This window comes from Neomonachus schauinslandi, chromosome 2, assembly GCF_002201575.2.
Source record: "Neomonachus schauinslandi chromosome 2, ASM220157v2, whole genome shotgun sequence".
Taxonomy (NCBI): domain Eukaryota; kingdom Metazoa; phylum Chordata; class Mammalia; order Carnivora; family Phocidae; genus Neomonachus; species Neomonachus schauinslandi.
Window position 1 is genome coordinate 60,387,660 of NC_058404.1, and position 7,898 is coordinate 60,395,557.

The following is a 7,898-nucleotide window of genomic DNA, read 5'->3' on the forward strand; positions in this document are numbered from 1 at the left end:
GCCCCACCCCAAATTTGATCTTTGCTCAAAGCCATTTTTTAATTCAAGAACTTTTTGCTGGCTGAAAAGACTGTTCAGATCCTTTATATTTTCCCATAATTCCACTAAAAAAACCTAGTCATTATTTCATTTATCTCTCCTCTCCCGTTTCATTATGGTTGGAAAGCAAAAACAAAAACAAAACCTGGTAATACCTTGAACATTTTGCCTGGAAATCTTAACCATATTATCAAGTTCATTAGCATATTTTGTATTTTCTACATTACTATGGGAAATAGTTTTTCTAAACTTCACATCACCATGTAAGAAGTGTAATCTTTCTTCTAGGTTCCAATACCATTTTCATCACTTTCCTTTAAGCCTTTACTGGTGTCCTTATAAAGGTGTTTAACGTTTTTGCTAACACTCTCCATGAGGTCCTTTTGGCTTTCACTGATAGTCTCCCTAATGCCTTGCCAGCTCACCCTTCTCCCCACCTCACTACTCAATGCCAAACCTGGGCACCCATTTTATCACCTTTGTAGGTTGTCTTGTCATTTTGTTTATGGTTTCCTGTGCTGTGCAGAAGTATTTTAGTTTCATGTTATCTCACTTGTGTATTTTTGCTTTCATTTCCCTGGGTTTGTTGCCAAATCCAAAAATCATTGCCAAGACCAACATCAAGGAGCTTACCTCCTGTTGGTTTGCCTCTCTCTCTTTTTTCCCTTTGCTCATTTGTTGTGTTTCTGAATTTCTACATATAAATGAAATCATACATTTCATTTCAGTTTTTTCTTTCTCTGACTGATTTATTTCACTTAGCATGATACTCTTTAGCTCTATCCATGTCGTTGCAAAGATCAAGATTACATTCTTTTTTATGGCTGAATAATATTCCATTGTATATATATATATACCATCTCTTCTTTATTCATTCACTAGTCAATGGACACTTGGGCTATTTCCATAATTTGGCTATTGTAGATAATGCTGCTATAAACATTGGGTGCATGGATTCCTTTGAATTAGTATTTTTGTTTTCCTTGGGTAAATACCTAGTAGTGTTATTGCGGGATTATAGGGTAGTTTTATTTTTAATATTTTGAGGAATCTCCATTTTCCAGAGTGGCTGCACTAGTTTGCATTCCAACCAACAGTGTAAGAGGGTCCTCTTTTCTCCACATCTTCACCAACACCTGTTGTTTCCTGTGTTAAGTTTAGCCATTCTGTCACGTGTGAGGTGATATCTCATTATAGTTTCTACTTGTATTTCCCTGATGATGAGTGATTTGAACATCTTTTGATGTGTCTTTTGGCCATTGTATGTCTTCTTTGGAAATATGTCTATTCATATCTTCTGCCCATTTTTAAATTGGATTATTTGCTTTTTGGGTGTTAAGTTTTATAATTTTTTTATATATTTTAGATACTAGTCCTTTATCATATATGTCATTTGCAAATATGTTCTCCATTCTGTATGTTCCTGTTTAGTTTTGTGATTGTTTCCTTCACTGTGTAGAAGCTTTTTATTTTGATCAAGTCCAAATAGTTTATTTTTGCTTTTGTTTCCCTTGCCTCAGGAGATATATCTAGAAAGAAGTTGCAATGGCCAATGTCAAAGAGATTATTGCCTTTGTTCTCTTCTAGGATTTTTATGGTTTCAGGTCTCACATTTGGGTCTTTATATATGAACCTACTTACTATTGTTTTTGTTCTCTGGAGAACCCTAATGACATAAGAGTCCATACAATTCTTGATTACATTTAACAGAAAACAGACAAATTGGGGTGCATTCTGAAGAAATCCACTGGCATGAAGATAAGTCTTTAAAACATTTCAGGAACTAATAAAGAATAATGAATGATTTAGTTTAGAGGAAAGTAGCCACGAGAAGAAATTAGAGCTTTCAATATTAAAGGAGATGTCATAAAAACAAGGGTACCTGTTATTTGATCTCGTAGATTTGGCTAGTTGAAGTAAAGGACATAATTGTTCTGAGTTGACTCAGCATAAGTTATTATTATATGGGTTACAAGGAGGCAGGAATCCATTTCTAACTGTTGAACTGATAATATTTTTTTTTAAGCAAAAACATAATGATCACCACTCTGCATTCAACAGTTAGAGAACATACATATGGAACATTTATAAAAATCATCCATGCAGCCATGAAGCAAGGTTTCAAAAATTTCAAAGAAATGGTATCATACAACTAAGTTCTCTAGCCACAAGTGGAATTAAGTTAAAAATTAATAACACAAATCTCAATAAAAACATAGACACAAATTCACATACACATTTGGAAGTTAAAAAGCACATTTTCTAAATTCCTTATGAATCAAAGAAGAAATCATAATGGAAATTTAAGAAATACTCAGAATTAAATAATTATGAAAATAATACTTATAGGATGACACAAACATGGTACCCTAAGGGAAATGTATAATTTTTGGTGATATTATTATTTTTTAATTAACATATAATGTATTATTAGTTTCAGGGGTAGAGTTCAGTGATTCATCAGTTGCATATAATACCCAGTGCTCATTACATCATGTGCCCTCCCCAATGTCATCACCCAGTTACCGCATCCCTCCACCTCCTCTCCTCCAGTAACCCTCAGTTTGTTTCCTATGAATAAGAGTCTCCTATGGTTTGTCTCCCTCTCTGGTTTCATCTTGTTTCATTTTTTCCCCTCTTCCCCTATGATCCTCTGCCTTGTTTCTTAAATTCCACATATTAGTGAGATCATATGATAATTGTTTATCTCTGATTGACTTATTTTGCTTAGCATAATACCCTCTAGTTCCATCCACATCATTGCAAATGGCAAGATTTCATTTTTTTTTTGATGGCTGAGTAATATTCCATTGTATATCTATACCACATCTTCTTTATCCATTCATCTATCGTTGGACATCTGGGCTCTTTCCGTAGTTTGGCTATTGTGGACCTTACTGCTATAAACATTGGGATACGGGTGCCCTTTCAGATCACTACCTTTGTATCTTTGGGGTAAATACCCAGTAGTGCAATTGCTGGGTCTTTGGGTAGTTCTATTTTCAACTTTTTGAGGAACCTCCATACTGTTTTCCAGAGTGGCTGCACTAGCCTGCATTCCCACAAACAGTGTAGGTTTTTCTCCTCATCCTTGCCAACATCTGTTGTTTCCTGACTTGTTAATTTTAGCCATTCTGACTGGTGTGAGGTGGTATCTCACTGTGGTTTTGATTTGTATTTCCCTGATGCCAAGTGATGTTGAGCACTTTTTCATGTGTCTGTTGGCCATTTGTATGTCTTCTTTGGAGAAGTGTCTGTTCATGTCTTCTGCCCATTTGTTCTTTGGGTGTTGAACTTAACACTGATAATATTTTATTATAAAGAAATAAGTTACTCGATGTTGGAAGTGCTTCAATAAGGAACAAATGGTACTACTGCAGAAATGCTTAAAAATTTTTTTTAAATGAGTCTTTACAACTTTTTCAGCTATATAATTTAGTAAGTCTCATTCAAACTGATTAGAAGTTATAGTGGTTTATATATTCAACTTCACTTTTTGTTCAGACTATCCTCAAGGATAAAGGAACTTTTAATTTTCTTCTAGATTTATTGATATTTGCCCTGGATAAGATGATTTTGTGACCATATATTATTGTTACTTTTAATTCTGTGAAATAATGTAGGAGATAAAATATCTTTGCCATAATTTTTAAATTTTAATTAGAAAGGTAGAGCAGAGAAATAATTTCACCTGGTAATAAGCATAGGTTAGTTAGTAACATAGATGAAAGGGAACATTAGGGTTATAAATTATTTATGATCTCAACTACTATTTTGAATTCTATCCCTAGCACCTGAAATTTACTTGAAACAAAGCAATAACAAATATAACACTTTGTACAAGTATATGTAATATTTGATGTAACTGGACAAATTTTAAATTTTCTACTGGAAGAAAGAATTTGAAATTATTTTTATTTCTGCTTAGGACAAACTGCTGGACTTTCCATTGATTCTGCTCATTTTTCCTTCATTTTAAAATGTAATGGAATTTTTAGAGTTAGAAAGGAACCTAAAAATTAGATTAGATGAACACTTTTTTCTTCTGTAGGTGAGAAAAGTGTGAATTTATGACTTGAAAGAGTTTGCAAAATTATTCCTCCAATGCTGTCAAAACTAGAATTAAGGAGCAGTCTATTTTTTCTCTGCTATCTTCTTTGACTCTGCATAGTGAAATACTCTGAACTATATAGGTGGTATCCCATGGATAGATAGAGTTACCCTCTACCAATATTTGCCTTTGCCAAAATTTCTCTCTGCAGTATTGTTCATGCACCAGCACGACACATGATTTTTTATCATTTCCTACTTGAAAGCAAAATCACTAATAGACTTTAGCAATATTGAGTTCTATTTATTTAAATTAAAGTCAACTTTAAATTGAATTCAATCATTTATTTTTTAAATTGACTAAAGTCCATCAACTTCAAGTTTAAAGATAGCTTGCACATTAATACTCTCAACTGTTTTTTCTAAGATTAGAAAGCTTATTTTTATGACTCAGGATTTTAATTCACTCAAAGCTAACTTCTTCCCCAACCCTGCCTACTTTAAGTGCTCCATTGCTAATCTGGAGATAGGATGTACTCAAAAATGCTTGTGCTAGAAAAATTTTATTTTTTGATATTGACTTTTCCTTTCTCTCTCTCTCTGCACTTTGAATGGTATAACTCATATTTGAGTTTCTTTTCTTTTTTTTTTTTTAAAGATTTTATTTATTTATTTGAGACAGAGAGAATGAGATACAGAGAGCATGAGAGGGAGGAGGGTCAGAGGGAGAAGCAGACTCCCTGCCGAGCAGGGAGCCCGATGCGGAACTCGATCCAGGGACTCCAGGATCATGACCTGAGCCGAAGGCAGTCGCTTAACCAACTGAGCCACCCAGGCGCCCTTGAGTTTCTTTTCTTAACAATAGCACAGATTATGTGCTTGAGCACATGTTTTAGCTGTTATTTTTTAAAATAAGTTTTTGCTTTTAAATGCAAACTGACAAAGTAATCTCAGATGTTAAATGAAACTATTGCCAGATTGTGAATCCTTATGGAGATACATAGAAGTGAAGATAAAATATTTCAACATTTGTTATAAATGTTTGCTAATGAAGATGGCCTTTAAAATCTGAATAGCTTCAACTCCCTCTCATTTTTAAAATACATATTCAGCTAAAGAAAAACACAATAGGGTCAATATTCTAAGAATCTTTTTTTAAAATAAAATATGCATGAAAAGTTACCTATGTTGTCAACATTGAAAAAATGTTCCTTATGAGGTATTCTGCAGTCCTTTTGTTTGCCACAAATTTGCTTGAACATTAAAACTTCATACTTAGTTTTTTTCCCCCAAGACAAATAAAAGCTGTTAGTGGCAAAATTAGAATTGTCATCACTATATCCTATTGGTATAGTAATACCCAATATGATTTTCCTTCCAAGGAGACCCTTTAGTAATTACCATGACTCTAATTTTTCTTTATTAAGGAGCATTTTAGTGTCCTTTGGGGTTCCCATAAATTCATATGAAAATCATTGTTGAAATATTTTTAAATGCATTTTCAGATCTCTGTGGTATATTATTTGCTATTTCTCTTTGATATTAAGATGTTTTGTGGCAGTAGCTGGGACATGGATGATTTATTATATTGTATTATAGGGGATTTATTACTTCCTATGACATAAGAACTTTGCCTACTTTTTAAAGATCCCAGCCTACTGTCTCACTGCTATTGTTCCTAATGATTCCTTATATTGCACCTAAAAGCATGTTTAAATTTGGCATATTTTAGGGTTTTTTCATAAATGTATGAGATTGGGGGTATTATGCTTATTTGAAAAAAAAAAAAGAAACACCTTAGGAACAAAGTTTGCATGATTGTGGATTCAGTAATGAACTTTAACTGTCATTTGGGTTTGAATCAGGAAGAACATGATTGAAGTAACAAGAATAATCTGTGAGATACTTACATACCAGACATAGGAAGTTTAGAAATCAGAGATTATACGTGTCTGTCTGTTGCTACAAACACAACTATCTGTTGTTATTATAATGCTGCCTCACAGCATCAGATGGGAGAGGCAGTTAATATATGAGTAACTACTTATATTTGATAGTAAGTTAGGAGTGGCAGACAGATAAAATTTGTAATTAATATACCATGCCATGTTTAACTTCTACTTCTGTTCATGAAAATTTCTGGTGCAGACCTTACTATCTGCTAAAAAAGCTAGATGAAATATATGAAACATCTGTGTCCAGTCATTGGCACAACAGGAAAAACTGACTGCAAACCTTGAGAGAAGGTATAAATGAGATGAGAACTAAAATTTCACTGGACTTCTTAAGTAGATGTGCTTTTTAGACCACAGTACAGGAAGGGAGAATACAAGCAGAACTGGGCAATTCTTCAAGATGAGGAGACAAAGATAAGAGCTGTTAGAATCTGAGGCAGCTGAAATTTTCAAGACAGAATAATATAGTGAGGTAACTATAAAGTAAAAAGAGCTCAAGAAATCAGCAGAAAAATCCTATTGAGCCTTTGGCTATTTACTGATCTATACCTACACAATATGTGACTCCAGGAATCCAAGGAAGACAACTCTCAGGGAATTATAAATTGAATAATTCCCAGTGCTCACACAGAGCTGGGAATTATTTGCATTTCTTTCAGCCAAGTAGGATTCTGAATTAAGCATGCAAAGTCAAGCATCCAATACAAAATTACTAGACATATGGAAATTTTCAAATGTGACCCACAACCAAGGAAGAAAATCAGTTAACAGAAAAAGACCTAGAAATAACAGAGATCATGGGATTTGAAGACAAGACTTTAAAATATTTATTTCAAGTTTAACAAATATGCTCAAGGATGTAGAGGAAAAAAGAACATAATTAGGAGAGAAATGGCATTCATGGAAAAGAACAAAAATAATTTTTCCAAATGAAAAATGTAATAGCTGAAATGCAAAATTCACTGGGTGAGCATAAAATAATGTAAAACATTGGAGGAGAAAAATGGAGGCAGGGAGAACTTAAAGGACTATTTAGGCCAGAATATAAAGATAAAAAAAGATACACAGCTATTTCATAAAAAATAATGTGACCCAAATAATAGTGGAATTATTATTGGCTGCTAATTCAGAGTCACCATGCTGCCCAGCCATGGTCAACCCCACTGTGTTCTTTGGCACAGCCTTGGATGGTGAGCTCCTGGGCTGCATCTCCTTTGAGCTGTTTGCAGACAAAGTTCCGAAGACATCAGAAAACTTTCCTGCTCTGGGCACTGGGAAGAAAGGATTTGACTATAAAAATTCCTGATTTCACAGGATTATTCTGGGATTTAAGTGCAAGGGTGGTGACTTCACATGCCATGATGGCACTGGCAACAAGTCCATCTGTGGGGAGAAATTTGATGATGAGAATTTCATCCTGAAGCATACAGGTTCTGGCATCCTGTCCATGGCAAATGATGAACCCAACACAGAGGGTTCCCACTTTTTCATCTGTACTGCCAAGACTGACTGGTTGGATGGCAAGCATGTGGTCTTTGGCAAGGTGATAAAGGGCATGAATATTGTGGAAGCCATGGAGCGCCTTGGGTCCAAGAATGGCAAGACCAGCAAGAAGATCACCATTGCTGACTGTGGACAAATCTAATAAATTTGACTTATGTTTTATCTTAACTACCAGATCATTCTTTCTATAGTCCAGGAGTGCAACTCTTCATCCCCATCTGCTTGAAATATCCTATAATCTTTGTGTTCTCATTGCAGTTTTGTGGCTTCCGTATTTTCCTTATTCCTTCTAAGTCTTGCTGGATTGAAGAGTTAAGGTTATGATTATGAAATAAAAACTAAACAACAGCA

General features: G+C 34.3%; 1 pseudogene; it reads left to right on the plus strand.

Annotated features, from left to right (window-relative positions):
• Window positions 1-7,194: 7,194 nt before the first annotated feature.
• On the plus strand, window positions 7,195-7,689 carry LOC110588562 (annotated as a pseudogene).
• Window positions 7,690-7,898: the final 209 nt, after the last annotated feature.